The sequence below is a fragment of the Etheostoma cragini genome, chromosome 20 (assembly GCF_013103735.1).
Source record: "Etheostoma cragini isolate CJK2018 chromosome 20, CSU_Ecrag_1.0, whole genome shotgun sequence".
In the NCBI taxonomy this organism is placed as follows: Eukaryota; Metazoa; Chordata; class Actinopteri; order Perciformes; family Percidae; genus Etheostoma; species Etheostoma cragini.
This window is the reverse complement of record NC_048426.1, coordinates 12,969,649-12,992,112: the sequence shown is the minus strand read 5'-3', so window position 1 is coordinate 12,992,112 and position 22,464 is coordinate 12,969,649. Positions and strand designations below refer to the sequence as shown.

General features: G+C 42.2%; 1 long non-coding RNA gene across 4 annotated transcripts in view; it reads left to right on the top strand.

The window, feature by feature from the left end:
• The window catches only part of LOC117936364, an 87,433-nt gene extending 71,269 nt beyond the window's left edge, over positions 1–16,164 (top strand). For all 4 annotated transcript variants that reach the window (XR_004654925.1, XR_004654923.1, XR_004654924.1 and 1 more), the window contains one exon: positions 15,314–16,164. This is a non-coding gene — a long non-coding RNA (uncharacterized LOC117936364). The remainder of the gene's footprint in view (positions 1–15,313) is intronic.
• Positions 16,165–22,464: the final 6,300 nt, after the last annotated feature.

Here is a 22,464-nt window from a genome sequence, read left to right as displayed (position 1 = left end):
GCCAAAGAAATATGAGGACAGTACATGAGACTGACTTCCATTTGGGCTCTTTGTTCAGTTTATATTATTTATTTTATAAGTATTGGTATATTTCTAGTAGATTACAACATTCAAAACAAAGATTATGTTACGCGATGCATTACATGGAAACAACAAGAAAATGCAAACAACATGTTTGCATTTTTATCATCCCATATGTAACTGTATGGGCAACCCCGGCAGCAATGATCAAACAAATAAGCATCTTAATCAGCCAGTGTACACAAACAAACCAACAGATACAGTATGAGCAAGTGTAAACTCCAGATGATCATACGATTAATGTATTCGTCCTATGCACGCACTCCTTAGTGTTATTGCCAATAAATAATGCATGAGCCCCAGCCTTTGTTTATAGTAAGATGTAGTGCATGGTTTGGAGTCTTCTGCTTTCATGCCAAGCAATGTCTCTCAATACAACATGCTTCTCCATGCTTCCCTCCCTCCCTCCTCTCCTCTCACAGAACGTATACTGTTTTCAGTTTGTCTCATTTCTCTGCTACTTTGCTCACAGCGCTGGCAGCGGGCTAAACGAGGCTTTGAGAGCAGGAAAAAAAGTTAATGAATAATAACAGCCGTTAATCTCTGATGGAAAACATCTTTTCATATGAAAATCTCCAGGTTGATCTCCCAATCCCACTACATTGTCAATCTGGAATATGGAGGCCCTAGAGGGAAAGGCTCTGTAATCTGCTCTTAATCTCTGTCGCCCTCCCTTCCCCTCCCCTCGCACAATGTACTCAACAGCAGCTGTTTAACACACTCCGCTTGTTTTCATCACTATTGATTGTCTTTGAATATCACTCTAATATTTAAAGTGTCTCTCTCCTGAGATTGTCTCTGGAGATGATAGGACAACCATTTAGGGCTATTGTACAGAAGGAATGTGTACTTGGCCAGCCTGTATCTAATTTGGAAATTATAGTGATTACAAGCTAAATATAAAAACCAGGGATTTTGAGGCTGTAAGAGGCCTGCAGCAAAAGCTTACTTTATTGTTTGCCAGATGCGCGCACACACACACACACACACACACACACACACACATACGCATACACATACACATACACACACACACACACACACACACACACACACACACACACACACACACACACAGGGAATTGCACAAACATGAACATGCACGCACAATAGAGGGAAAAGGCTGCCTGATGCGCTAAGTGCTGTTGTGTTCTGTTGAGTGCGTGTCTCGGCTGCCCTCTCTCCGCACTCTTGTTCTTCCTCCGTCTGTCTGTCTGTACAGAGGAAAACATTTGGAGCAGCACCGCTAAAAGCCTGCGAGCGGGGATGCAGGGAGCCTCCTCGGGCTCTTAGTCCACTCTGGACTTTAAATGGAGCCACACACATGATGTGATGGCTAACAGATGTTAGCCAGATTACACGCAACATGGGCCCAACCTCGCATCAAGTGCCACTCTCTGTTTGCCTTCACTCAAACACTCCTTGTTTGAGTCCTCCCCCTTCTCTATCTGTTTCTAACTCAAATCCAGTAGGTGATCTGACCCCTGGTTGCCTGAGGATTGTATTGTTGGGAAACGGGGAGCGTGACGAGAGTCTGCTGTGGATATAATTAATAGGCCACACGCGGCTGCACCAAATGTGTCACAGTGAGGGAAAATCAATCGATGGGGTCTGCCGGCATAAAAGGGTGTGTTTGGTTGGGGGTAGTTGATGGAAGGGTGGATGGGGATGGACAGTAGAAGAAGGTGGAGTGGGAAACAGGAGCTGGACTGCCAGGAATGAAGAGGACTGTAGAGGAGAGTGGAAGTGTAAGAAAATGTTACAGGGGTAAAGGGGAGAAAAGAGTTGGAATCTCCCATCTCAGCTGGATAGAAATCACAGCCTTCAGCAATATCCTGCTGAGATATCTGACATGGAAATTCATGACCGTGTCAATATATGGACATAATGCAGCTCTTACCCATACATCACAGCAAACTCCCCGGTCGCATATTTAACAGCTGCTTTTATCCAATCCGATTCAACTTACTGTGAGTTCATACGTTTAGTATGGAAGTCAAGCAAACTCCAAGCATTACTCCTGTTCCCCTGCAGGTATCCCCAAATGCTTTGGAACTAATCAGACCAAAATTAGGATACCTAAATGCAGTGGTGTCGATGCTTTAGACTCACCACCCAAGTAGCGAGATATCCTTCCTTCTCAGGTCCCAGACTCTGCAGTTGGCCTGTTTTTAAAGAGTGTATATCTAAGTTTGGAGGCAGGGGAGGAAATCAATGCAGATAAGAGTTGGATAGAGAGCTGTGTGTTGAACAGGCTGGCAGCAGACTGAAAGAAGCAGCCTGTCACCAGCTGCAGGGCCATCTCTGTTTGATTGTGTGTGTGCGCGTGCATGTATGTGTGTTGTTTTTTTTTGGGGGGGGGGGGGGGGGGGGGGGGTCATGGACACGTCTAGGCACACAGTCACTGATTGTGCTGCCAGGCGCCAGACACCCATAGATGAGACAGGGTTCGTTATCGCAGGCTACTGCTGTTGCCCCTGGAACTTTAGTCATGTGGGTAGGTATACAAAAAAGCACATATGCATGCACATCCATACACTGACATGCATTTAATGCTCATCATACACACCATAGATACACATACAGAGCTGAGCTTCAGTTCCTCCTCTGCCTGTAAACTGCAAAAAACTGTCAGTCTGTGAGCTGTGGATGGATGTATCCACCAGATTTTTGGGTATAATATGCTCTCTGGGCCTAAAAACTTGTAGGATGAATGGTAAATGCTTAGCTATGTTGATTGTACTTCTGATGGTTTACTGCAGGAGTCAAGTCAACAATTTAAGTATGAATGTTAAGCTTAAATAAATCCATATTGAATAATTTATTATAATTTACTTTGATTGAATATTATTTCCCTAAAAGAAATTGTTTTGGAAGTGCACTGTTACTGCTGCTCTCTTTTTTTCAGCACCCACTTCATTACTGTTGAGCAGCGAGGTGGTCTAAAAAACCAAAGCCAGGTCTTTTCCTGCCTCCAGTCTTTTAATTTCATATTATACTGCCAAATAAAATTCTCGATTCAATTATATTACACCATATGTGGTTATATAACTCTCTGGGCATGCAGTTTCATGCCACTTAATACCATTTCAATACAGAGCACCAACATACTGTATTTGCATAGATGCAATATCTAAATGTTAAATTTGACATATTACAGTTCATGTTGTGTCTGTGTTTTTTGCAGATTGATATTTGATATACATTGATTTCCGAAAAATAACTTTTCACCACAATTTCACAACATGCATTTTGAGTTATTTGTGATATTTAATACATACTGTATATGGGTACAATTTAAGTGTCTTTATGGTGCCATCAATGGTAAAGGTGCTCTTAGCAATGTTGGGTGATGTTACTTCTTGTTGACGTTCAAAGTAGTTTCAAACAAAGCGAGACTAGCTTGCCATTCCCTCCTCCTCATCCCATCCCCTCCCTCTCCTTTCTGTGCTTCCACGCACTACCCCGGCCCCCCCACCCTCAAATCCTTCTTGTCGGTTGTTGGCCGGAGCACTTGAACGCTGTTTGTGTATGCTTCGTGGTGCAGGTGGGCACCGTTTATTTTTGTTGCCGTTTTGTATGTGTAGCGAAGAGTCCAAAACAGGAGAAGCTTTGGTAGAAGATGCCTCACTGCCTGCAACATCTCATCAACATCCGTGTGGCCTTGTTACAAGCTTTACATAACTCTTCTCTGTTAGGGGTTGTCTACTGATTTGTCGTGGGTTGTGTGGATGCTTGGATGACAGTTTACGCACAACACGACACTTGAGGCATCACATGCTGCATGGTGTATGTCGTACAGTGACTGACATGTTACACACATTCCCGAGACTTGCCTTTGTTTTCACACCTGTTACACCTCATTAGTCTTTTTTAGAAACACCCGCAAATTAGCAGTTTTTAAAGGTTTTAAAGGTTGTTTCTCTGTACTATTCCTAGTGGTGTCTTTGTAGCTTTAGATATAAACATTTGTCTTCGTATTCATGCTTTTCATACTGCTGCTTCATTGTTACAGCAGTGTTGTTATTTTTGCTGTATACCAAAAGTCATTACACGGGCCACAGTTTTCTTAGGGAAGGGTTATCTGATAACCCCTGTATGATTTGCAGCATCACAAATTCAGGAAAGATTTACTTGCTCAGCTTGAGGTTCGGTAGTCTCCCATTCCCAGACCTATCTCCACAGGGCTGTGTTGTAAGGTCTGGCTACACCACAGATACATTCAAGGATAGGAGAAAAAACGCTCTGGGTTGTTTGCTTTTCTTTAAACCAATCAAAATTGTCTTGGGCGGCACTAAAATGGTCTCGGGAAGGAACTTGTTTTGGTCGAACATTTGCACCCCGGAAAAAGAAACTCAACATTCATTAATTCATTCATGATTAAAAGTTAACTGTTCACACAATGCAGTAATGTGAGCTAATTAAATGGCTGGATGGTTGAATCTCATTTGCTTATACCAGTGTATAACCATATGTATTTGTTCACAGCAATCCTCTCCAGTCAGTCCCCAAAACACCCCAGTTAGAGAGTAGATGCTATAAACATATTCATGTAAATCTTTACAATCCTTCCCCGAAAGAACCAAGCATGTCTGCGCAATCCAAACTTTCTTTAAAACTTTCCATTTTCAGCATGTACTTTGCTTTACTTTCCTGAAGCAAACAGAGTTTGAGAACGGCAACACACAGAAAGCGGAAGGTGAGGGACATCCAGTGTGTGAGCCACGGGTGGGATGTCAAGCAATTATCCTGGAAATGTGCTTCCTTTGATCCAGACTGGAGGTTTGTGACTTGGAGAGAAGTCAGTTTCTTAAGAGCTGACAGCATTAGCCAGGACAAGCTAGTTTCAAGGTTTTTGTTTTGGAACTTGAATTAAAACTTACCTACTGCAAATTGTAAGGGCCTGGACCTTGTGTGGTGACAGCCTTCCATTCCACTAGACAGCTCTGCCAACCACTGTATACAACCATAACAAATCAGACTTGAGATTAATTATACCCCAGTGTAATCCAGCCATGTTTCTTTGCATTTTGGTCCTCCATCTGAACTCTTTATAGGTGACAGCCACTCTAGATCAGGTGGTTGGTGGTTTGTTGGTTTTGGGGATATGGGGGGGGGCAAATGACAGCAAAAGGAGCTGTCATTTGGTCTAAGGAACACCCCCCCCCTCACTGCTACCCCCTAATAAACAGTCCATTAGGGTAGTGCTCCAAGGTAAACATATTTACTGGCTGGTGACGGCCTGCCAGTGTGGCTCCTCAGGCCCCGTGGCAGAGGGGATTTCATTAGGCAGAGGGCAGGGGGAGAACGGAGGAAATTAATGTGCCATTCAAGATGATTTCTTTGTTTCCCATCAACATGATCACAGACAGGCCGCAGGGAAGAGATGATTTACGCACACAAAGGAAAGAGACAGGGAGAGAGAGGGAGGGTAAGAGGGAAGGAGAGAACATATCACAAAAGGCTCCCAGTGCGTGAAATATCTTCCTTTTGGTGAAAATGCTCTAGTCATGATTTTTGTTATGGCTTGAAGTGCTGGAATTGTTTTCAATCAGAAAAGCTTTCTTGTTTGTCATTATGATTGAAAATGGAAGTTTTTCTGCAAAAACACCAACAGGCACAACAATGTAATGCAATTTTTTCTGCACTATCTATGCACAGTAATCCAACCAATATGATGATGCGATGTCCTGCAGCTTTGTCAAAAACCATAATAGCTGTTTTTTCATACAATACATCCTGGAGGATATTATTCTGATATTAATAATGGCTGTTTGTTAATTAATTGTCTGATAAGTACATGGCAGAATATTAAGTATGTTGGAAGATTGTTTTTACTGAAGTGTCACCACTGTATTGTTTGTGCACGGAAGTAACTTAAATCTTAAGTTAACAAACTTTTCTTGGGTGTTATTTTGTTGTATCAACCATACAAAAAAAAGCATTTTCATTTTCTAGGTACAGTATGTTTAACAAACGTATTGAGAAATTTTTACTTGTAGGAAACCAGTGCTTAAAAAGAATTTTTAAACTACATTTGAAATTCAAATTTAACTTTAAAAAGTAGTCTGCTTTTCTAGTCAGACTACTCAAAGTGCTTTACACAGTAGAGGCACCATTCACACATAATCATGCACTGGTGGCTGAGGCTGCCATACAAGGTGTCACCTGCTCATCAGAAAATATTAATGCAGTATCAGGAGCAATTCCATGTTAAGTGTCTTGCCCAAGGACACTTTGACACGTAGACTGTAGGAGCCAGGGACTGAACCACCGAGCCCCCGATTGGTAGACGACTGCTCCACCATCTGAGCCACAGTACAGTAGATACAGTACGTGCTGTCCTGCTGTCCCCTAAAATGCATGTTGCCACTTGTATCATTGGAAGTTGTATTATAAGTCAAATACATCTCCTCATATATATCACTTGGACTCACATCATGAGTCCAAGTCAATCTTCTCCTCTTTGAGTGCTGGACTCTGCCATAGTGGCGTTTGTCACCTAAAATGTCTCTGATTTTCATGGATAGGGTTTTGGTTGACAGCTGGAAAGCAAAGGATCCAGCAGTGAAGCACAACATTTATGATCCTGTATACAGGCATTCTCTATGGCCGTCCCTGCATTCACAGCTGTTCATTCTAGAATCTTTGTGGGCCCTTCTCACATGAGGGTCCTGTATACTCAGTTCCCCCCAAAATTACCTGTAGTATATACAGGAGACTAGGACTACCAAGGTTACTCTGATTAGTCACTTTGTGGATGTACTCAGAACTGAATAAGTAACTGTACTCTAATGTATAAATTAGAATTCACATTAGCATCCATCAGTGTATTTTCTATAGTTTCTTTTTAAGAACTAGTTTTAATAGTAAACTAGTAGTAAAAACTATTAAACTAGTAGTTTTTGTTCAGCTTCTTTGCTTTAGGAATGCAACCTTTGAAGCAATTATTGTCTGTCCAGTGATAACTTTCATTTATTATTATACTGACATGATTTTAACGGTTTTAATAGCAACACACTATTGTTCTTCTATTTTTTTTGTTTAAGTTTCATTTGAATAGTACAGTAGGAAAACAACATGGTATGTTTCTGATGTATGGATAAGAGAATGGAGTAAACTATGGAATACAAATTCCAAAGACTCCCTATTTTCACTATAATTCACTTCATTAGCATTCAACATATTTTTCTTTTTAAGCAGTGTTTTGTTTAATTGTTTACAATATAAGTATATTGCAGTTTTGATTAGTTCTTTCTTTTGTCACCGCAAAGATGGAGACTTTATATCACCCGGATGCATGATGTTTTGTAAAAACAGCTGCAGTAGATATTTGAGCATACAGCCCTATGGGCTTATGTACATCATAAATTATAGCCGACCATGTATTCACCCTTTTTTTCTCTCTATCCTATTTTCAGTCTCCATCCACCTCTTCTTCCTTTCAGGTCATACTCAGGGTTGTATGATACCTGTGAGCGATGTGCTGGGTGATATGAGCTGCATATAAATGACTGTGGAAGACAAAACATGCCCCTTTATATTTAATTCACACACACACACACATACATACACACACACACACACACACACACACAAACACACAAAGGGTGTTTTCAGGTGCCCATCTCCCTGTGCTAGAAGGCAGTTTTATGTAGTTGGTGACCTTAGACTGTGGAGCAGGTGTTTAGGGTCTGATAACATCATGACAGAGAGTACAGGTGTGTCTGCATACAGACAGGAAGGATACACTCGCACATAAATAGGCACACAGGCACCTATTGTATGCCATATTGGATGGCACAGCTCTTTGTTCACTGACCAAAAGACGGCAACGTCGTACCGCAGGGAGATTATTCTTATGTTTGGATACAATGTGCATACAGCTGTAAATGAATGAAATTTATTAATACAGATATGTGTAATAAAACTAGGCAAGGCATTGATGTGCTGTGATGACCACTCAATATAAGCCTTTATAAAACATGAATCTGTTCAATGCAGATTATTAATTAATAAACAGTGATTATTTGGATATTATTTACTTCCTGTGAAATCCAAACCATTTACATACATGTCACCTTCAAATTGTCAGATAACTATTTATGCATATTTGTATGAATTGCATGGCAGATCTTTAGATGCAGTTGAAAGTGATCAGAAATCCCTTTTTCCCCACCTCTAAAGCAGCAGAGTTTGAGCATGTGTCCATCTGTGTGCAGTGGACATGCATATTTAAGAGCCTAAAGGGAAATGTCAGCTTTCATGCCGTCCAGGGGGAGACTTGTCCTCTGCACCATCATGTGGAGAGAAGCAGTACAGCAGTGACTTCATTGACATTCCTCTCATACAGGCAGCGGCTAAACCGGCCTCAGAAAGTAATCCTTCTTTAGTGAGACGTGGTAAGGAAGAGGACACAGTGTAAAGCTGATCGATTTGATCCTAACCAGGAAATTGTACATGTGCTTTAAGAGCTATGCGGTTCGTCTGCAATGCTGCCATCCAATCCCAAACTTATACCCTGAGGATAAATACATAAACTGTTTCTGTGTAGCATCAAACCGTGAAGAGATGTTTATAAATTCAAACTATAACGTAAAGTTCAGGATTTCTAGCCTGCGGGGTGATGTTTTTTTGATATCCAACGAGGGCCAAGGTACAGCCTTGATAAGGTCTGATATACAGACGGAGAATGTTTTGTCTTTCCAGTTCTCATTGAGCATGACAGAGAGGATTTCAGAGAGACTGCACTGCCAGATGGGAGATTGTTCCTTCATGGGTATTGTCTGCGAAACGCCTCGGAATATGTCAGCTTTATCTGTGTTAAAACATACCAAACATTTTTGCATGCGATACTGTGGTACCGAAGCTATAGCCTCTCCCATCTGTGCCGTTGCAAACTGTATCTTGGTCCTGCAGCATCCAGTACACAAGGCAGAAATAACTCCACTGATCTGAGGAGAAGGCTGCCACTGCCAAATTTGTGATACGTAAATGTGTGAAATATTGTGATATTGAGACATGGTTCCAGATAGATTATGTTGTATCAGTGAGCTGTGTTTTATCCCTCTCCCCACTGCTCTCTCCTGCTCACTCTCTCCCTCTTTCTGTCTCTCTATCTCATTCACGCACACATACACACAATGACACACATAATGCTCTATCATTTCCCTCATTCCATGCAAGAGGTGTGAAAGGCAAATATATGCTCTCCTTCACTGTGGACATAATACTGAGGTCATGAATGGAATGTTAATGAATGTTTTACCACATACCTCTATCAGCGGACACACATATACGCACGCATACAGGATCACACTCATACACTAGAATTTGCCGAGCGAGTACCAACTTAGCCAAAACCATAACAATACACTATTTCAAATTTGCATTCCTCTGCGAGCGAGTGGGTGTTTTTTTGTTTTTTTCCAGACCACGGCAGCTTGCTTTGACTTGTACGTCAAACTGCAAGAATGTAAAAAAACGAACGAGACAACAAAATTAAACTGACCATCTAGGTAAACGAAGGCAAAGAATTTCAGCCGTATTGCCAAGCCGGTCCATTGCTGAATGTGACCCGTGAACTTCAAATCCTTGTCACATTGGGAATTGTAATAGAAAAAAAACAAAGGGGACAGAGGGTGTGGGAAGGAGGGGCCACGGCTTGCAGATCACTAGAATGTGTTTGAGTATCTTATCGGGGCTGTCGCCAGCTCAACCTGGCTCCATTGACTTTGTGTGGGGATTAGAAAGGCCCACAGCTTCTGATTATTTGGGTGAGTGAGCGGTTCTGTGTAAACAAACATTGTGGCCGGGATTGTTCCAGTCACAACACGGCTGGTTGGCCCCTTACAAACCCAGTTCTCACACACGCACGCACGCACGCACGCACGCACGCACGCACGCACACACACACACACACACACACACACACACACACGTGGCATCATGCTGCTCTTGGTGTGTCTTGATGCTGTTTTAGTCACCTTTTATGGATATCAGTCTTGCTTTCTCATTGATAGTCAAGGATGCTCAATTTAAAATTCCAGCTCAGGAAAGTGATGGATGCCAGTTGCTTTAGACCTTTTCAAACCTGAAACATAAAGAATACACCTCAGGATATTAAGATAGTATTTTGACTTTGAATGGATATATTGTTCCTTTTTTAAAGTGCAATATGCTGAAAGATGGCCAACCAGACTGAAGCTCCTGGAACCCAAAACTGGCATCTGTACACTTGTTAAAGCCATGAGGAGTCAAACGGAAGCATACAGGGGGTGAAGGGGATCTAGCAACTATAAGTGGAAAAAAATGATTATTTTATCAACAGAAAAAGTACACATTATGCCAAGCAGATGGGATACAGTGCACAAAGAGAAACTTTGAAAAACATGTATTTATAAACACAAATCCTCAGTGAGACTCTTGTTTTATTTTTACCGCTACTTTTCACTGTATGTATTTTTTATTTATTTAACATAGGTAGAGTGAGAAGCACCCGTGAAGGGGCTGTGAAGTCGGCTGCTTCTCTAGATATCCATTCCAGATGCTGGCTAGACATGGTGGAGCCGGGGCCCGCTGCACTGGGGGCTGGATTTAGTTGTCTTTTCCTCCAGGTGTGATGCCTCATGCTGATTCCCCCACATGTTCCATGGGTCTTATCCAAACACGCCAGGGCTGGTGACAGCGCCGGTAGGCCTGCCCTCCCTCCTGCCCGCGCTTCCTCTCTCTCTGCCTCCCCTGGTGGCCCACCCACCCACACTGCAACACCATCAACCAGCCAGTCCCCTCCTCCTTACCTGTCACCAGAGTTTCTGCCCTGAATGCCTGTGAGGCGCAAACCGGGAAACCTCCTTCCTTCACTCTTTTATTTCACGCCTTCCCCACTCCTTCAGACCTCTGTCCCCCTCTGGGTTTGAACCTTTTTGACACGAGGTTATGTTCACAGCGCTGCTCCACAGGCTCTACTGCAGCCCTGGACGGGCCAGTTGTTGCTCTAGTAACTCAATCATGCTCAACGGTGATGTAGGACGTATTAAACTTGTCATATTTCAAGCTTGGTCAGTTTTAGGATGGTACGCCATCAGGGAGTGCTGGGCGGTTAAAAAAAAAAGCAAAGTGGAGTGGAAAAAGAAAGCAGAAGCTCTGCTGTTTTGTGTATTTGTTCTCCAGCTGAATGTTCGGCGTCTGTTTCCATTAAACGTGTGGGTCGGTTTTTGTCCTACAGTAAACTAGGCTAGCTGAAGGTCTTTCTTTTTACAGTTTTACTTAACACCACGGCTCAATTCTTCCATGGCAAAATAAATGTTTCCTTTTAATGTAAATGAATTCCTCCTACTCTAAGTTTTTTTTTTCCAGGGCAGGAACAGAAAGATGCAGTGGGGGGCAAAACATTATTAGCTAGCCCACACAAAATATGTTGTCTCATCATGGCTCAAGTTGGACGCCTTCCAAGTTTGGCATAACTGTGGATAACATATTTATGGGAACAAGAAACATCTTGGCCATCGTTTCTTTGACAGGAATTTGTCTTGATTTATTAGTGTTACAAGAAATACTGAGCTGATTAATTGTTTCTTGCCACTTGAAGTTCTGAAAATGTTTTAGTACCGATTCATTACAAGTCAATTATGGAGTTTCAAAATTAGTTAGAAGGCAGGCATACATGCTGTTATTTTGAATAATGGAGTCAACTGATTAAAATGTGTCTATTTTTTCTACAGAAGCTCTGAAATGAAATAGTTCAATAATCTATTGAAGTTCCTCCAAGGCTGTATAGTATTAAGAAACCACATTTTGAGTCAGATCATACAGACGTGTGTGTGCGTGTGTGAGAGAGCAGTCTTGTGTTGTCATAACTTTGCTAAGATACTTTGAAACGATCCATGAGCCAAAGCTATGTAAATGATTTCCTGATGTTTAAACCATCATTGCTGTGATTAGACTCGCAGGGTCAAGATTTTAGCTCATACACTGCTTGGACTGTCTCTAGAGCTCATTACACACAGACGATGGTAACACTTAACTCTTTGCAAATGTGCACTGATAGAAAGCAACTGTGATGTGACTTAGTTTTTTTATTTTTTTTACTGTATAAAATAACAGTTCTCTCCTCTAACTGGATGACGGAGGACAAAATATGTGAAAAACATGATGAACCTAAAGTAAACAGTCTTCTGTATCATTTCAAGTCGTTTTCTCATCAGGTTTTGTCCAACAACTCATATTATTCTAATTTCCCAATGGGGGTGAATAATAGGTTGTGTCAAACTGAATTCAATGTTGGGCAACTTTTGCTTAATATGATTTAGTAATAACAATTGTCAGAAAGCAGTGGTTTGGTTTGGAAGTTGTGGTTCAGCTTAAAGTCTTCCTCCTTGTCCAACTTCTCCTCCCTGTCGTCAGGGTGACTTGAGGGCGTGTTGCTGTTCTGCTGCACAGCGAGTTAATAATGTTTAAAATAACAATTTTCTAAGTTTGAATGAAATGTGATTAACTGAGACAAAAGGCTGATTGATAATTACAGACTGATTATCTTTCGTGTATGTATATATATATATATATATATATATATATATATATATATATATATATATATATATATATATTATTATTGTTTAAAAAATTCAAATCTCTGAGAAATTGCCTGTCAGGTTCTGAGTGCAACAAAGTTATGCTTCCATCTCTGCGTCTGCTCATCAGTGGGAACTAATAATTTCCCGCTGTTAGTTCCAGGTGAAGCATAACTATCAGTGGCTCAGGACCCCCCGAGCCTCTGAATGTCTCGTGACATCATTGCCAGTCATCCGTTTTGTATCCTCTGCTCCAGCTGGAGCTTGATGTTGGACCTTGGTGAGGCCCCAGTGCTGGTATTAATTTCTTGGGCCTGTTGGCGTACATCCCCTGGCAGCCCAGCACCAGCCCCAGCCCCAGCTCCAGCTCTAGTTCCTTCTCCATGTAGGACTGGTTACTGGAAAGCTGGCCAGTGGGATCTGGCTCTGATAATCATTTCAGGCTCGACCTGCCAGCATCTGTAGCAAAGCTCGCAGAAGATGGGCTATTAGTATTCAGAGAGGACAGACGTGAAGGAAAAAAAAAGTGATACAAAAAGAATACCTGACGAGCTGGAATCATACATCATCATCCAAACATTTTGAAAATAAAAACCTTTTTCTGTGGTCCATTTTTCTACAATATGGCTTTATAGCTTAATACCGCTATGGTCATGCTTTTGCGGAATTTCAGTGTGGTTTCCAAGATTTTGAGCAATTTATATTGGTAAAGGGCTGTTTCCAATTGCGAACAGAATGAATAGCCGAATGATGAAGTGGAACCTTTTTGGATTTCTACAGGAGAGAAGGCACTAAAGTTCACAAGTCATTTCATTCACCACTCAAGTACTGTAAACGTATACACTGAAGAACACTTTTGGATAAATAAAAACATATTTGATAACCCATATGCAGTGTTCAAATGTTGGAATGAAGCCGATGTACTGCAGCCACTTTAGATTGTGTTACCATAAGACGTGGATTCTAGGCTGAATTGTGTGGGGATGTATATTCCTTTCAAACAAGTCAGCTAATGGAAAACCAGCTTGAGCATTTGCATCTCTATGTGGTCAGCGACCTTCAGTTTTTCATTTTTCACATAGGGGGATATTTTTCTAGTTGCTGTTGTTTTTAATGAACCAGTTTAACGTCAGTATCTTTCTCACTCTCTTGCTCCTGACAACAGGCATGTCCTACCTTTCAAACTTAAATGTTTCATTCAACCGTAACTGCATACTTACCGCATCTGCTATTGATTGGGTACGTGTGTTTGTGATTACAAGTTCATGTTACTTGTGATTGTGTGTTTGTGTGCGTATAGGTGGTCAGAAATTCCCACTGGATCTGGTTCAGCCAGGCCCAGGATTCCAGTGGCTTCATGTGATGCCGCACAGTTTGGTTGCTTATTAGTGACTGTTCCCTCTCTTTATGAGAAGAAGAATCATTACATCTCACCAGACAATCATTATAACTAGGCGTACTTCGACTGGAATCTTTACTCTTCGTGTCAATCTTTTCAAATCAACATTTCCTGGGTGTCTGAGTTACACTATTTTCTCAGTATAGTGGCTGGGACGGCTGAACCTGAACCAAACCAGATGGATAGGGCGCTACGCATTTAAACGGGAGGGAAACACTATTTGACGGGGAACCCATTATGACAAAATGCAACATAATAGCAAAAGTCACTTGCAGAAGCAAAGCATCTTTTTGCATGCTTTGCATATAAACCATACATCACATAATTTTTTTTTATTGAAGCTATATGTGCATGAACACTTCACCATATGAGTTGCTGACCTCCACCATAATGCCCATGAATCTCCTCCTTCCTGGACTAAGAGCTCCTGAGAGGTTTCTCCAACAAGCTGTTGTCCCTTCTGTAAACATGAGTACTGTAGAATTGTGAGTGTGTGTGTGGGGGGGGGGGGTTATTCAAAAGCTGTTCCAATTGCATGGCAACGCCTCATTACCCATACTGCCTCCTTCTTTGCCCTGAAGTGGGGTGCGGCTCCCCTCGCTGGGCCCAGTCGTCAAGGTGACCCAACATGCCCCAGGATGGCAGACAGGCTGGGAGAGAGGGGGCTGTTCGCTCCGTCTTTATTGTACTGGGGCCACTGTATGCTAGCTGGTGCACTAGGCCCTGGGTAGTTCCAGACTACCGCATGCGTCCTGGTGAGCAAGCAGCTGATCTCATTTTTCAACACACAGCTGCCCCAACATCAGGCCCAGGTGAAGGTGACCTCCCTTGCCTGTTGGAGTGCCTCTTAAAGTGGTGGATGCAGTGGATGCTGTCCGAAATCCATAATACTTTTGGTGATGTAACGTTTGGTGCTTTGATTTTAGGTCAGTTTTTATTCAGTGTATAGGTTTTAAGGTCTTGTTTTAGCATTAACAGCATGGAGTGCTTGTATAAACCCAAATGTGACAGTTGTTAACTTATTGTAGCAGGCTGTACAGTGTATAAGCCTCTATCATCTGCAACAGCAGACTGATCAAAAAAGCAGTACAACGGTAACTGTATATAAATTGGTTATCTCTTCAGACATCCATCTTTATCTCTTGCTCCTTCTCACTCCATCTATTCATCCATCCCTCTATTCATTCCTTCTCTCATTTGTCTTTCTCCCTCCCTCCCTGTCTCTTCCTGTCACCCCCCTAACTCCCTCCCTCTAACACAGGACAGATTGGGAAGCCGTGATGGCGGCACAGAAGTTGAGGGAGAAGCTATTTATCCCAGACGGATCAGGAGGTGTGTGACAGAGGTGTGGACGGTTGCTGCAGGTCAGTGACGTTGGCAGGCGCCAGGCAGGCCGGCCCACATGGCTCGGGGACTGTGGGACTACAGACAGATGGCACCTGGTGGGTGACAAACAATTAACAAACCAACAAGAATAGCTGGATCGGCAGTATACCCACAAGCACAGGAGATAGCAAGAGAGCGGGTGCATCTGTGCTCTGAACACTTTCACTCTTTACTTTTCCTCTTCCCGAGTCTTGTTTTGTATAACAGTTGCAATTTACCCATGTGTCTTCTTCACAAAAACAGTCTTGTTGTCGTGTCGCTATAGAACATTCTAAATAAAGCACTGTTGAACATATGCAGCCAGCATATGTTTCTGTTTATTTCAGTGCAGTTTTGAGAGAAGCAGTGGGTGATTTAAATGTATAATACAAAGAAACAACATATTTGATATCTACTTAAATGTTAAGCAAAAGTTATAAACAATCATAACAAGTTGCTTACAGCAAAAGCAGTATGTGGCATTGTTGTGCGTGTTTTTTGTAAATGTCACGCTGGAAATTGAACGTGTTTGTACTAAAGTGAGCATGGTGGCCGATGGCATATCACCACCTAACTATATCCAAATGTCATGGTGATAGGGTGTTTCTACACTCCACTCCCACTTACTGTTCAACGAATTTACAACTTTTGTAATATCTCTTTCAAGAGCCGGGAGAGATTATTATTGATACATACCTAACTGCGTGTAAGTAAACGGCTGTCTTCTAGTAGAATTATTGGTTTGGACTGGCATTGGTCCTAGTGTATGTGTGTTCACATCTGGAGTCTAGACTCTGTGGCTCTATGGGCAGGATCCTATCTACAAGCAGTACTGGGTCCGGAGACCGGCCATGTTGACATAGGTGGCACACACATACCGGCATCTGTTTCAACAGTCAGTACTATTACCAAATACCCCCCGATACACACACACACACACACACACACACAAACACTGCCGGACACTTTTATCCTCCACTGAGGGATGGAAGAGGGAAGCAGGGGATGGAGAAGGGAGACAAAGTAGTAGAGGGGGGAGGGGGGACTGCGGGGGAGGCAGGCCATGCTTAACCCGCAGAGGTCCCTGTTAACCAAAAGCAAATGCAACCTCTTAGAATCAGCACTGTAAATCCTCCATTCCCCCTTTTTCATTGCTGCGTCAGGATATTAAGACATGGAGGGAGGACAGCGTGTGTGTGTTTTTGTCTTCTTCCCCTGCTAGTTGTGTGTATGTTTGTTCATATGAAAGTGTGTATATGCTTAACAGACAACACAAAATGAATTTCCTCTTGAGGAGTTATGGTTAATCATGAAAATGACCCCACAGAAGGACTGAGGCAAAGTGTGTGTGTGTCTGTCTGTGGGCTTGCGTGCGTGTGTGTGTGTGTGTGCGTGCGTGCGCGTCACTGCTAGTGGGCTGCATTGCAGGGTTTATGGTGAAGGAGCCTTTAGCGCTTCCAGATCAGGGAGTTTTATTAGCCCATATCAGAGCACTGCCACTTTTGATTTACATCTGTGTGATGTCAAAACAGAGACACACACACACATAAAGGCAAGCACACATATCAATTTACTCTGTTTTATGTGCAGACCAATGGTAGAAGAGAGTAGGACAGAAGACGGATGGACGGAGGCAAAAGAGTAAAACAACATATACCAACCTAAGTGATGGCGTAAAGTATTACTGCAATACTCTGAAGTCAGTTTACATATTGGCTTGACGTAATAATGGGATAAACAGCGATACATCTTGGGCAGAGAATGATATCCAAAGAATGCTGGAGCAATAAGCATTTCACTGTAGGAAAATAAACACTGATAAGACTGTGGGAATTATCATGAAGAGGTATGACACTGGGTGTGTGTGGTTTTGTATGCACATGCACACTTGCAGAATAAACACAGTGAGGTAATGTAACGTAATACAAACTGCTCAGGAGAGGATGGAGTACAGTTCATATCAAATATATGCGTCTATGTCAGTAGATGGTAGTAGTAGTAGCAGTAGCAGAAGCAATAGAGGTGTTCATTTTCATGCTAACTCTTTCTAGTCTTAAATCATTTAGCACATGGAATGTGTAATGGCAAACTGAGTCAGTACAAGCATTTAATCAATGAAAATGAGTTTCTAGAATAAAAAATAAAAAAATCAATTTTTATATAAAGTGACCAGGTCTGAATGTGCTCAGCTCCAGTGTTTATGCCCAGCCAAAATGTCGATGAAAACAAAGGGCCTCTCTTCGATGCACATTGCAAATAGAGATCCACTAATAGAATCTGGGAGATACATTTTCCTGTCACTTTCTCTACCTCCAAAGAGCCTCTTGGTCGATAAGGGAGAAAGATTGGGTTGAGAATTGATTTTCCAGAATAATTGCTCTTCTCTTCGTCAGGGGGACTCAAGTGTTTCCAAGGCTTTTTCCTATTACAGCTGCTGGCTCTCCAATTTGCCTGTCCCGAGAAAATACATGAAAGGGCACAGCCTTTGGCCTCTGCAATCATCAAGGTTGTGAGGCCTCCAGCAGATGAGATTTATGTTGAGTTCAGTGTGATTGGCCAGTGGTCTTCCGTAGATTGTTAACGTTTGACCTTTGCAACACAAAATCTGAAACATAAATGACACTTTAACTTTTTATTGTCTTGTAGAAACCATGCTAGGCATATACTGTATGTTTTGCAGTTTGGAGGTTGTGCAGCACTGTGCAGCTAAATGGACTCTTTGCAGAACTATGCCAACCTTCAATCCTGTGTTATTAATGTCAACGATATTGACACAAACTAACTCCTGTTGCCGACAGCATTGCATCATTGTGTCGCATGTGGCATCCCCATTTTGATCTCTTGCAGCAGCAAGTAGGCAATCCGTAAGGAAGGTAATTAGCGAAAAAGATCTTTACTGAGCCAGATCTAATTCCCCATAGCTTAGCCGGTACCTGGCCTGGCTCTCCTGTGGCTGACCCTGTTCCTTTGGAGCATTCAGCTGACAATACTAACAGCCATTTATCAGAAATAGCAGCATGGCATTGGAGCCAGTGATGTGCATAGTCTGAACCAGACATGGTGGGCAAAAAGATATTTGGAAGCATTTCAAAGTCTAGTTGAAGACTGCCAGACACCATTAACTACCTCAAAAGTGAAAACAGTGCTTGTAAAACAGCTCAAGTTGAAACTGAAAGTGGAATCACTCATGCTTTTATTTAAACATTTGACATGTACTCGACTAACACTGTCTCTTGCCTGTGCAAACATGTAATACATGCCTGGTGAAAATGGAGCCGTGCTTTGTTATGAGGGATATGTGTTGCATTGTTCCATATCATTGTGTAGAACAGAGAGAGTGATTCTCTCGCCCTCTGTCCTCAAATCATACTCGGCTGCCATGTGAAGCCTTGTCTCCTTGCTCCGGTGTACAAAACCCTATTGTGGTTTCCTTGAGATAAGTAGAGAGGGTGAGTGAGAGAGAGAGAGAGAGAGAGAGAGAGGGAGAGGGACATTTCTGGAGGCGCCAGGCCTATCTCCTTTATCTCCTCCAGGGAATATGCAGGCATTCCCAAAGACACTGGTGCTAAGAGCTTCGTCACCCTGCTGCACACCTCCTGCACACACAGGAGAAGGAGACTTATAGAGATTTATGTCATGGTAACCCAATCTCTTCCCCTACTGAACTCCCCGTCCCCTCTGACTGGCTATGGGAGCAAGAGAGAGTGTAAGAGTGGAGGGAGCCTGTGAAGGCTGCTGATGTTTTGGTGGGACTGAGACCAACACAATGTTCTCTTTCTGTTGTTATAATCTGATAGGTGAGGGCTGCAGTGATTTATGCCTGTCTTCAAAGTGCTTGTGTATCTTTAAATGTAGGCCCTACTTTATTTGGGACTGAGTGGGATTAACTTCCACGGATGGCTATGAGACGAAATGTGACAGAGATAGCAAAAAAAGGAGGAGCTTTTGTAAACAGATTCACACAGACACATACCCGCTCACATGCTAACACATTTCAAGCCAATATTCACACAGTTACATTTTTAGGATGCCTTCCTAATGCTCTTTTAACATTTTAACATTCACCAGATTTTCATTTGTCGCCCAGAAAAGCAGCTGAAAGAAACTGCGAAAAAGTTGATACTTAACAAACTGAACAGATGCTGGGAGCAAGTTGTAAAGACAACATAAAGATTGCACTACTTCTTTTTATCCATACCTATTAGAATTCAAAGAGTAAACAATGTAGTGTAGGTGTACATAATGAATGAAACACAGAATGTGACATCTCCTTGAATTCATAGATTTAATATTTCATGGTTTAGAGGCACACCTGAGAGATGAACATATGACTGAATCAAAACTTAATGTGGAACACGCAATATGCTGAAATTATGAAGTCAGGGGGAGGAGGCGACTGAATTACTGCATCAATGATGACAGAGTTGGATAGTAAAACACTGAACAGCAGTCACTTTTTATCTTAAACTTTCTTAAAGAATTTAATCCTTTACTGTATAAATATCATCACAAATGCACTCGGTTATATCAGTCTCAATCCAATTCTTTAGGACCACAGGTTTTTTAAGATTAGGATTTTCCGTTCATGATCTTTCTTACCTGCACAAACTGAAGGAACTAGACTTCACACATTTACTCTCACTTTTGCAGCATCTTCCAAACATGTGTCAGACTCACCAGGGGTCGGCCTTATGGAGATGTGTGTATGTGTGTGCAAGTAGACCTTCCTGCATGTGTGTGTTTGGCATGACGTGGCAACCCCCTGCCCTGTTCAAACACGATGTTGTCTGTGAAGGCAGCCTCATCGTCAGGCTTGGCTTGCCACTGGTACACGCTGTGCCTGGCACCCTGCAGAGGGGGAAGGAAGGAGCGCAGCAGGGCCAGGCCTCCTCCAACACCTCTCCCACCGAGCCAAAGGCTCCTCTGGTGGGGCTCCGAACACCAGAACAGGCCCAGCGAGAAATGATAATGAGGACCGAGACTGTGTTACACAGGATAACGCGTAGGGACGCCATCCCAGGTTTTAAATCACACACACACACACACACACACACACAAATGTACACACACACACACACACACACACACACACACACACACACACACACACACACACACATACACCCCAAGATGTAAACATGCAAATATAGAAACATATGCACACAAGCATGCCTGCTCATAATCAGGCTGGCAGGGATGCAAATAATCAAACACACTCACAAACTCACAATCCAGTCACACATTTAAAATTGTGTTGTGATGTGTCTTTGTTAGCAGTAATCTTTGAGTTTTCTTTGCATGGCTGGAGATCACGTGGCATTTAGTCCATATGGTCAGTGTCTGTATGGTCAGTACTGTGTTCTTTTTTCTTTATTTCAGGAGGTAACAGTCTGGTAGCTGTCATTAATAACACTATAACCAAAGATAGTAATTTGAATCCGCATAAATTACTTGTGCTGCATATTTCTCCTGCTTGTGAAAGAGCTAAACGCTACTGGGTATGCAGGAAATGTGACAAAGACATCTTGAAAAGTGTATAAAGGAAGTTATGCTCCAAAACATTTCAACCATTTATTTTTCATGAAATCATACCGATACGGCTTTAATACCAATCTAATGGTATTGCTTGTGCTAGTGGTTGACACACACACACAAAAACACACACACATACACACACACACACACACACACACACACACACACACACACACACACAGTGAAAAGGCTTTACCCCCTGCAACAAAATCATGTTTATGTTTGTTTTACACATGTTGTTTTGGTTTCCCGTTTAATTTTTCTTGTCATTAGAGCATATATGTTTGTGTTCTTCTTTCTTTCTTTTTTCTTCTTTTTTTTTTAGAGATTCCGTCTTTAGTGGATACAGATTTTGTATAATTTGTGTCCAGCAATTAGTGGAAACTAATCTTGAATTAGTAATATGTTTGCACAAACTAGTAATTTGTTCCACTAAAAGCAGTCATTGCAAGCCCACACTAAGCTCAGCATGGCGGAGATTGAGGAGTGACAATTATCACGTACCCCTCTACGTCACATTGCAGTACAGTAGATACGCACAGTAGTCAAATGTCAGCCATTATGGGGAATCTCGTGTAAGCCAGGTGTCACCCATTGTGTGACCATCCACCAAATCTGGGTGGCTGGAGTCAATCCCAGCACACACTGAGTTAGAGGCGGGGAACATCCTGGACTGGTTGCCATTCCAACAAAGGGCTAAGTACATACTGTACATGAACAATCAACATCCAGATGATTTACAGTCGCTAGCCAACACTCTCAAACCCAGAAACTTTGTGCTGTGAATGAATACTAACGATGCAAACTGCTAAGTTAGCTGCTGTGTTAAGATCCTGCCAAGGTAAGATAAATATTTATATACATTTGAGGTTGCAATTTAATAATTTGAAGGTGCGCAGTAATGGTTTGAGGGAACTCAAGGCATGAGGTGTCATCATTTAAAAACGTGAGCAACCTGAAAACAAAACCACAAGTGTCAAGTGTCGGCTCAAGTGCTGATATAATTATGAAGATCGAGCATGTGATTACAGCACCAGTAGGAAGTGTATGGGTTGTAGATATAAACCATAGCATGCATGTGTGACTGCTTTGCGAGATGTTAAAGATGAGAGGGGATGAGAATTGGATTAAATTGTGTGTGGCAGCTCACTGTAGGGAGGTAATTAGGGACAAACATTGAGACGCAGAGTCTGATCTCTCCTGCTGGAGGTTAAGTGAAATAGGAGCTGTGAGTCCCAGCGTCCCAATGGCACAGTGATTAGAATTTCCTAATGTGGGGCTAATGGGATGTCAGCCGGGAGCAGAACCCCTACACAGAACCACTCATAACAACAAGTGGTCAAAGATCAAGCCTGATTAAAGAGATAGAGAAGAGAAACAGGAACACATTGCCAGTGTTGATGACCAAGTAGACACCTCTGGGAGTTATGAATCCTGACTATCAGCTGTATTATTGCGCCATTCAGGAATGGGAAGAATTGAAGTGGGACATTACTGTTTTGAAATTAGATA